This window comes from Aythya ferina, assembly GCF_964211825.1.
Source record: "Aythya ferina genome assembly, chromosome: 20".
Lineage (NCBI taxonomy): Eukaryota > Metazoa > Chordata > Aves > Anseriformes > Anatidae > Aythya > Aythya ferina.
The window spans coordinates 548,008-558,455 of record NC_140318.1 but is presented as its reverse complement, the minus strand read 5'-3'; the positions used below and the strand labels follow the sequence as shown (position 1 = coordinate 558,455).

The window sequence follows — 10,448 nt, the reverse complement described above, 5'->3', positions numbered from 1 at the left end:
ATGGCTTCAAGTAATAATGTATAACAGAGAAATAATAAATCACAAAAAGCTAGTGCAGAAACCACCCATACAGTCTAGAGCCAGGTCTGCCTATGGAGGAGGATGAAGGCATTCGCACGCATCATACCCAGGAGTCCCACCAAAGCCAGTGTCACCTCACATAAAGTCAAACAGGTGCAAGCTTGCAGAGTTGGGCACCTGAAGCAAAAGTAAAAGGAAGAACCTAAAAAACAGCCTTCCTCTGTGAGGAATGCTGAATAGTTCTTTTCCCCTCATTTCTTTCAGGTGTAGAGCCAATTAGCAGCCATTTGCAAAATGGCTGTGTTAGAGTAGCTGCTGGATGCATTTTCTTCCAAACAGTGAGTATCAGATCTATTTTTTCCTCTTTAAAAGTAACTGCGTAATTAGCCCAGAGTTCTTCAGGAAGAGGCAAAGGCCGTGCTGGCTTGGGTTAGATTGTTTTGTTAAATCTCAAAAAACCTGTTTTTCATTAAAGAATGTATGTTAGCTTCTAGGGAAGTGGCTGAAGACCTTTCCCCTTCCTGGTATTTAAATAGTTGTGCATTTTTAAATTTTATTTTCTTTTCCATTTAAATATTTTAAGCTTGCCTATCCTTTTGGTATCATGAAGCTTGAACTGTCCTGTGTGTTGCAGACTGAAAGAGCCTTGGCTGTATAAATATTTTCAGTTTGCCTGGTCAGTAACTGAATAGCCTAAGAAGGTTTGTTGAATTAGAGAGAAAATTCAAGGCTGTTTTACCAAGCAATGCTGAAAAGTTGTTGGTCTCCACACAAGGCAGAGCAAAAAACTTGCTAGGTGAATTAGGAAAGGTAAAGTCAACTTTATTGCTTAATGTGTTTGAGAATTTGGCTGCCTTCTTCCTCTCTATGCAGTAGCTTCTGTTTGGTTCATGCTTGAATTTAATTTGAGAACTGAGGTTTCTGGATATCTGTAGTCAAATCTGTTTTCTAGATATGTTTTTATCTTGTTTTGTGCATCCCTCTCAAAATCAGCAGCGTTTCTTCTGTTTTAACTGGTTGAAGGAGCTGCTCTGGCTCTTTAAATCTAAAGAGGCCAAGTAAGCTATATGCAGATGTATTTTTATGTAGCACAATACAGCTGTATCTATGTTGTGTTATACAAAACAAACCAAAGAAAGTGGCTCATCATGCAGCTCCTTGCTATGCTGTGAGGCTCATTGCCATGGATTGTTAGGGGAGATGGAAGGGAAGAGGTTCTCTGAGTGCTGCTGGACACAGAGCCAGCCAGTTCTTGGGAAGTGCAGGCTCAGAGGGATGTTGGTGGGATGTGTACTGCTCTGTTCTCACCTTCTTCGGGCATTTTTCTCTTGGCTAATGTCAGAGGCCTTGGCTGGATGAATCTTGCTTTACCTCTTGTAGTTGTTTTAATGGTTTCCATTAGGAGGTTGTGGGGTTTAGGTGGAAAGTCTTCCTGCAAACTTTGCAGACAGGAGAGAAAAGCAGGAATATTATTATTGCTGAGCATAGGAAAGTTCTCCCCACCCCTAGCTGGGAGAGACCTGGAGGCCTACTGAGGCCATCTGCTCCATCCATCTGTGTCACCCCTGCTGCATCTGTGCAGCCGGAGCTGTTCCTGCAGCCGCCTGGGAGTGGAGGGTGAGCAATGCTGGAAGAGCAGGATGCAGCCGCAGGGGCTGCTGTGCTGGCCGGGCTGTTACTGCTTGGGAGTGAGGTCTGTGGATTCAGTTAAAGTAGTGGTATGGTGAAGACTCCAGATGTGAATTCATTGCGAGTTTTTGACCAAAATAAATTTGAAAGGCATTAAACTGGCAATTCTGCACTCTTACCACCCCACATTGTTTATGATTCCATGTAGGTCACTGAAACCTTAGAAAACACAAAAGCGTTTCATGTAGCCAAAAAGGACACTAGATACAGGCACGTTTCTGTATTTACAAAACTACGCTGGAAGGAATGTTACAAGAAAAAAATATATGCTAAGATACAGACTTCTTTATTTTCGCCTTATCATAACACCAAAAGGAAACTAGTGCACCTTTTGGCAAATTAGAAACAGGTTTGAGTATTAGGCTTTACATTGATGGTACTCGGGTATTAATCCATTAAAGTAATCAAAAGAGCTTAAATAAGATTCTGAAGGCTGCAATATATATGTCAATGAACAAGCTGTAAAACTTCCTGAAAAGGTGATTTCAAAGCCATATTGCCCAAGCTTGGCAAATTGCATATTTAATTATTTTGTCAGTCCCTCTTTCTACTCTAATCTTTTGGTGAAATACCTTTAGACATATGAAATCAGTTAAGATAATTAGGGTATGATGGAATTAGGTGTTACTTGATTTTTAAGAAAGATACCATCCTCTGCCTTGGTATAAAATGTGTGCAGACCCCAAAAGCTAGACTGTATTGTAATGTTTTCTTTTCTATAAAGATCAAAGGTCTCCAGCCCCTTTCAAGATGTTTGCAGAATTTGTTTCCTAATTATCCCACATTTACTTATTTGTGTGCTGGGACATCAGAGTTAACTCTTTGATTGTAAAGATGAGATGGGACAATCATCCAGATGACTGCAGGCCAGCAAAGTCTTGCATCTCTAAATTGTTTTTTTAGATTACCTGGCTCCACTAATTCTAACATTCTGGCACAGTTAAAAAGTCTGGCAGATGAGGTGTTGTGTTTGCTTTATTTTAATACCCCAGTCCTCTACAGCAAAGATTTGTTTTTCCTCAGTAAGAGTTTACACCTTCATTAATATCCTTTACAAGTTTACATACTCTTAGTAAGCAATAGTAAACTATTTAGTCTTTGATTTGTCTGGGAGTTGGAACTGTTTTCACCAAACCTTTATGATCTTTCCATGATGTGGTGCCTGAGTTTTTTCAGGAGAAATTTCTATAAAAGTTTTGAAATTAGAATTTTTTGGCTCACTTCATTGACTTTATTTTCCCCCCATCTAGAGAGATATAAAAGACTGACAGGACACACCAGAAATGTGAAAACAGGCTGTAAGGTTTGCAGTTTCAGTTGTGAAGTTACAAAAATAAAGTTGATTAGAATAGCATGAAATCTATAAAATAAAAAGTAAAATGTTTATAGGGGAAGTCTAATATGAAACATTTTTAAACAATGTGTTTTATTTACTTTTTATACATTTCCTTTCTCATATTCTTTTGAACTTTTTTGAATCTTCTCATATGTTTCCTAATTACATTTGCCTCTACAACTCCTGTCTCTTTTTTCCTTAGTACTGAAAGGGCTGATGGTTATTTTACTTTTTTTTTTTTTTTCACTTTACTTTGAAAAATAAAGATGCTGTGTCAAGCTTTTCCGAAGGAATAATCGGGGGGGAGGGGGGGGGGGCACAAAAAACTAGATAAACAACAGAAATCATGAATACCCAAACAGCCATATGAAATGCAAGTGGTTAAGATAATGAGCAAACGACACATGCCTGTCTACTTAAAATTCTTTGACTGGCAAATCCTGAGATCTGGCAGAATCTATAAATCCTCTCTCTTTGAAGACGATCATTCCTACTATTTGACCCCTTTTAAAAGCAGCTCATGGCTGGCAGGAAATGCAAGCTGCGGCTTTCGCCCGTCCCTGCGGCATCGCCAGCTTGCTGGGGCTGCTGCTGGCCCGAGCCCTTGGCAGTGTTTGTTCACTTAGGGACATGCTGTGTTCCCGTGTGGGCGCTTCTGTAAGAGATCTGGGTGTGTGTCAGGGGGGAGCTGTAAGCTACCAGAGATGAGGCGGCTTTGGGTCTGGCAGCCAGCAGCAATCAGAGTCACGGAACCTGCTTGTGGTGGCAGCTCCTTGCTTCCACCGTACGACCCAGGAGCTGGCAGGATTCTCCGGAGGCAGTGCGGGCACCAGCCTACTGCCTCCAGAGCGCGGCCGTCCCTCCCAGGGCAACGCTGGTGCTGTGCAGCCCAGGAGGTGCCTCCGGGGCTGCTTGGATGGAAGTAACACCTGTACAGCGCTTTGTGGGAAAAAATGCTCAAATGCCGTGTACTGACAGCTTTCTTGCTTTCACCAGGTAGCCCAGCTGGCCTGCTTGTGGTTCAGCGTGCCCCTTTGCTGCCAGGTCTGGGTGCAGGCATGGTTCAAACTGAATGGTGCTGATCAGGAGGCCTATGAGGCCATGCTCCAGCCATGCTCCAACCCCGCTCGAGGGGACTGGCCTCCTGTCACTGTCCCTCTTTGTGCTCCTGCCTGGCCTGGCACAGCCCTGCCATGCTCACTGTGCCGTGCTGGCAGCTGGGTGGGTGGTGTTCCGTGCAAGCTGTGGTCTCCCTGGGCACAACTCAAGTTTCTCTAGGTATTCACAGAGCGTTTATTGTCTTGTGCTGCAGCCTTCAGTGCTGCTCACCAGCAGACTGGAAGCAGAGACTCGGCTGCTCTGCACGGTTCTTGCTGCAGAGCCTGTGCCTCAGCAGTGCTGCCCAGCCCTGCCGTGGGACCCCCGGTGAAGGCAATGCATCGCCCAGCCTGAGCCCCGGCACAGGGCAGCACCCAGACTCCCCCCCCGAGGCTCCCTGGCTCCTGCAGGCAGGCTCTGCCATGGAGCACTGGTGGGCGCGTCTGTGTTCCCATGCTTTCCACCCCCGCCCCCTGCCCCCAGCAGTGCTATTTATTTCTTTGCTGTCTTAACTCAGGTATGGGGTTACTTGAGGGTTCTCTTTCTTCTTTGTCATCTCAAATTCAGGCAAGATTTTCTTCAAAATCCACCATTTTAATCTTTGTTTTTTTTTTTTTTTTTTGTTGTTGTTGTTGTTGTTCAGCTTAGAGATTTTTGTTTACTGGTTATTATTTACTGACATAGGGCTAAATTTTTCTTCAGCCTGTGTTAGGAACAATTTTCTTATTTACTCAGTAATGAATTACTTGTTTTTTTTCCCCCTACCCCAATAAGTCAAGAGTCATTTGATGATACTTGCTTGCTGTTATTTTTGATTTCAATAGCATTACAGATGAGTTTTTATATTATGTAACCAGTTCAGGAATATTTCAGTGACTTTTTAAATTTTTTTTTTTTTTTTTTTTTTTAAATCTAAGGCTTCTCAGATGCTCACAGACTTCTGTTGAGCTTAAATGTTTCCATCATTAATAAATATTTCATGTGAAGCTTTGGATCATGACATGTACATCATTCTTCCTGGACAAGTCAAAACATTTAAGTTCTTTATCTCATATATGGCTACAGTTTTCAAAAATATACAAATCTGAAATGGAAAAACATCTCCGGTCTTCTAGAGGGAGTCCTACTGCAGGTCAAAAAGCTCTCCTAAGCATGTAGGTAAAGATATTAAGTAAACTTGGATTTTTAAGAGTCACAGGAGCATTTGATAAAGTTTGCCCTGTATTTCGTGAAGGGGTACCGTAAGTGACTGTTTCATTGCCTCTTTAAAAACTGCTTTTGATACCCATAGTAAATGAAGTCTAGGCAGATTCAGATCAAGGCATTTGATCTGGTCTCATATCAAAGACTGTAAGTCTGAGCTACTTGAAATCTCCAGGACTACATTTTTGGCTTTTATATACAATTCTGTCTTGATATCCCTTCACTGGGAAATTGTATTTAGAAAGAAAAGAGAAGGAAGAAAAAAATGCAGAGGCTTTACTGAAGAACTTCTGTAAATTCTGGACTAACTTGAAATTGCTCAGAGATACAGAAGTGCATAGTATTGCCAAATGGCAATACAGAGCATTAATTCTTTATTTTTCTGCAAGGATTTTCCTTTAGACATACCTACCACATTCCTGGGGGGAGGTGTGTGTGTGGGGGGGGGGGGGGGGGGGGGCAATTCTGTGCTTGCAGGTATTGCAAGCATTGCAACAGAATAAGGAATCAGCAAAGTAATTATTTGAACAATAATGAAAGATCTCCAACATGTGTACGTGATATTGTTGCTAGATTGGGGTTGTCCTGAAATGCGGTTTTCATTCCCTTTAATTACTGTGATAAGCAAAATAGCAATTTTCATCAAGCTTTCATGGAAAACTCTAGATACATCCTTGTTCAAATGTTTCTGTTTGTTTTAAATAAGCTTTAAAGATTAGAATTCCTAAAGTAAAACTATCCTCATTGAAATACCTAAGGTATGTTATTACTAATAAGAATTGTTAAACTTTCTTTATATTTAATTCTAAACAGGTTAATAAAATATATTAATTCTATGGAAAGCCTTACACAAATTCATATGAAAGAAAAGGAAAAATTGCTATGCTGTATTTTCCAATTATTTCAGTGTTTAATTGATTGTAACTTATGCCAGAACTTTTACCTAAAGCAGCAACAAATATATTTGAATATATACAAAATTCACCTAGCATTTATTTCTTAAGCTGGTTAAACACAACTATAAAAATCCAAGCATTTACCTTGTTGTGATTAGATGCAGCAGATGCCCTAGAAGGTAAGGCGCAGTGATGTTTCTATGTGCAGTTGAGAAGAAGCCCGTGGAGGATTAGGGTGTGTTAAGTCTCTCTTCAGACAGGTGCACAAACACTTCCCCCTTTTAGGTGCTACCTGCTCTTTACTGGACGTTTATTACAAGTCAATGCAATTTCACAAAGCACCTGCATGCAATAAAAACCTATTACATGTGTGAGGCCTTAAGGAAATTAACGGTTCCTCCCTAGGGATGCATATTTTGTTAAGATGTTTATTACAGATGAAGTGGTCCTGGGGTAAAACATTAACAAGTTGTAGAGTGATAAAAGGAATTTTATCATTTCTCAGTGACATAAATAGGAAGAAACCTTTAACTAAATCTATAAAATTCCTGTTTCCTAATGAATTTGCTTTAACTATTTATTAACTGGATGAACTTTTTCAGGACATGATTTGTTTTTCTTCTTCCTTATCCCCTTCCTCCCACTGCCAAAAGCAAAGCAGAAGCAATCCAGGGTCTGTAAACTGATGTGAACTCCATTGTCCAAAAAAGAATCTTCACCTCACCATCAGTTTAAAAAATAATAATTCTCCTTTGTGAGCTTAAGGCAGAGCCATAAAACTCAGCTCACTCTAATACTGATTTTAGCATTAAATGTAGCCTTACATTTCTGTATTGCTATAAATAATGCTAACTCATACCACGTAAATTGCAAGTTTTATCTTAAGGTTCAGTCCAGCAACTTTTTTGGTTACCATTACAAATGCAAATTTTTTTCTTTTTTTTTAACACCACATTAACCAAGTTTGTCTGTGCACCATTATTAGAGATGAAAGCATAGAATACTGGCTTTGGACTAAGAATGCTCAATCTAATTGAATTATATGAATGTAGTTAAATGTCTACTTCAGAAAGGCTATATTCACTTTCAAGATTAGTTACTCCAAGAGTTAATGGGCTATTTAAACAACATAGTCCAAGAGCCAAACACAGGTGGGCTGTGTTAATAACTTTATTTAAACCGTTTTTTCCCCTTTTGAGAGGCACAAGCCATCCATTAATGCATTCATTAGAGTTTATGGCATAGTTCTGCTTTTCTCCTAATGACACTATCCAGACTCAAACTTGCTCAGCTAATTTAGCCCAGCTGCCCTTTGCCTCTCAGCAACAGGTCTCTTGTTCTTCGCTCATACATGCTGAAGTGTCATGATGATTAGTTTTTGGTCATTGCTGCTCTTTGCAATATTCTTTTGTGTATTCTCTGCATCAGGAGTTACTTTCCCTTCATTTTTCTTTGCTGAAAAGTTTGTGTAAAGCAGCTGTTGGAAAGGGCATGGTGGCACAGAGGCATCACCACACTTGCTGCAGCACTTGCATTCCAATGTGATTGAGCATAATGGTTTATTACTTTACTCTGACCAAACAAGCTCACAGGTTTCAATATCCCGTTCTGCTGAAGGTATTTGCAGCAGTTCTTTGCAACTGTGACATCTAAGCTTTACCTTGACTTTTCAGTTTAAAATCTAATCTAAAAATGCTTTTTACTGATGTCATTACAGTTGTAAAATATATAACTGAGGACAGAAGTGCCTATTTCTTCCAGTAGCTACAATGCAAGTAACCTGTATATGTTTAATAATGAATTCCCCAGGTACCAATGAACATCACAATGAATAAGAATTACCAAAGTGTCACTCAGAAATTAGCAGCCAGGAACTATGTGGATGGATTAGAATCTGCATGGTCGGCTACTAACATTGGCAGGGTTTCTTTTGGAATATTTTATCAGTTTGTTCCTAGGACTTTTGTGTTAGCTGTTGACTTCCACCTTGAAATACTGCCTCTGCCTTGTACAAACAGTGAGAGGTGTCTTAACCATTGCCAGATATCGGTATTTGTGCCAGTCTTGTTTGAGAAGGACCACAATGCCAGTGAACTCGAATGACCGTAGGCATGAGCATTCATAGATACTTACTAACAGATGTATTTGCAGGACTAATGGCTTAGAACATTTCTGAACTGATATGTAGAGATAGGAATACAATTTTAGCAGGAGCGCAGTATGCTGCAGATACCAAATGTTTTTACTTTCTCATGTATCAGCAGTATGCATGATTTCTACTGAGTCACGCTGCAGAGCCTCTACGCATAGGAATCACAGTGCCAAGGAATTTCCTTTCATTAATCTGGTAAGGTGGTATGTGCACCTCTGACACCATATCAATAGTGATGTGCGTTGCCTATTGGACCGCTTTATGCAGTACACAGTCCCAAGTGCTGCTGCTGAGCAGTTCTGTCCAGCCATGCTGCTCATGCTCTGCAGACTCAGCTTGGCACCTGCACTGGGGCAGTGCTGGCAGGGATGGGCTGCAGGGATGAACTCAGGCCGGACAGGCATCTTGCTAGCCCACCATTTGGGAGGGATCGAGCTTCCTTCACCTGACTTTGTGTGTTGTTGTGCTGCATGTTCCAGGAGGAACAGAGGGACTGCTTTGTACACCTCAGTGACACCATGCACGGCTTGAGACAGGTTTTGGTGAGGAGGTGCTGACAGCTCAGCCCCAGTGTATTTGAGGACGATGCCCTCTCAGGCAGGTCCCTTCTGTTGCTGGTGCTGCTGCCCCGTGCCACAGCTCTGGCTCCAGGCTGCTGCTCTGGCCCTGCCATGGCAGGGAGAGGAATGCTACTGCATACAGAGGCAAGTAACCTCTCTTTTCTACCCCTTCCCTTTCCATAGTCCATGGGCCATGAGGAAATCACAGCCAAAATCATGGCTGCTAGTGAGGTTTTGTGGATTCAGCTCCTTCTCTTGGAATAATTTTAAAAGTGAAAATTGGGAGGATCTGGAGTTGTTTTCTTTGACATTGCCCTTAGGCATTCCCTTTGTAGCAGCTTTCCTAGGTGAACAGCGGTGCAGGGGGCTCTGAGCTCCAGGAGCACACGTGCTCCCTGTGGGTGTCACTGTGCTGGCAGAGGCAGTACTTTGCAGAACTGCAGCCACCGAGAAAGAGAAAGGTTAAATGTGTGAATTGGACTGGTGCCCCAGTCCAAAACTGGCCTAGGTCATTTAGCAGCAGGACAGGTGCAAGGTGTTGTTTAGGATCAACACATTGGAGAAGAATGCAAATACTTTATTTAGCCTTGGTGGATGAAGGGAGTAGGAGACTTTTTTTTTTTATTTGACTTTATTCATTGTAACTAAAGCTAACAGCTAGCATGGAAAAATATAGACCAGTGAAAAATGTGCCAGGTCCCGAGTTCTCTGTTCTGTTTGCCCACCTCTGTCCACCCATTGCTGCGCCAAATAGCTCTTCTGAGGCAGATAAGCAAGTACCTGAATGCCAACCTGAATACCTTCTGCCACGACTGACTTTAAGTGTCCGGTGGAAGGAGGCCTTTAAAGAGCAGGGGAGGGCAGGAAAGATGGCAGTGATGAGAATCAGGAACCTCAGGAGTCAGATGCTGGCACTCCCATCTGTATCCACCCATTTAACAGTTGAACTTGATGATCTTGGATGTCTTTTCCAACCTAAATGATTCTGTGATTTTCAGGAAACTTCATGTCCACAGATCCAGGTCTTGCCTGCTGTACAAAATGCAAAACAAGTGGCAGGGCACTTTCTTGGGATGGACAAAGGAACGAGAAAAATAGAGACAGAAATATTTTCACTTGTGGTGAGACATGATCAGGGGCCAAGACCCTGCAGCGAATCTGGGTGCTGAGGCAGATGAGTAACCCAGCACAACGTGCATCCCAGTCTATGTGCTGGATGCATCGTGCAGTCCTGCTGTTTGGCTTGGCAGGGCAGAACTCACTCTGCTCCGTGCTGCTGGCACAATGCTAACTCCTGCACCAGGACATCCATGGGCCAGGAACCCTGTGCCGCTCAGAGCATTGGCTGCCTCCAGCCAGTCACCCAGCACTGACCACAGCTGGGCCAGCATGGAGCCTGGGAGAGCCTAAACACTACTATAAATTGTGTGCTGATTCCTAACATGATATAGGGTGACGTGTTGTGTGATAACATGCATCTTACAGTTCATTAG

The 10,448-nt window shown here is 42.1% G+C and overlaps 1 long non-coding RNA gene across 1 annotated transcript in view; it reads left to right on the top strand.

The window, feature by feature from the left end:
* Window positions 1-306: 306 nt before the first annotated feature.
* LOC311421828 overlaps window positions 307-10,448 on the top strand; it is a 29,631-nt gene continuing 19,489 nt past the window's right edge. Inside the window, exon 1 of the long non-coding RNA XR_014685072.1 lies at window positions 307-359. This is a non-coding gene — a long non-coding RNA (uncharacterized lncRNA). The remainder of the gene's footprint in view (window positions 360-10,448) is intronic.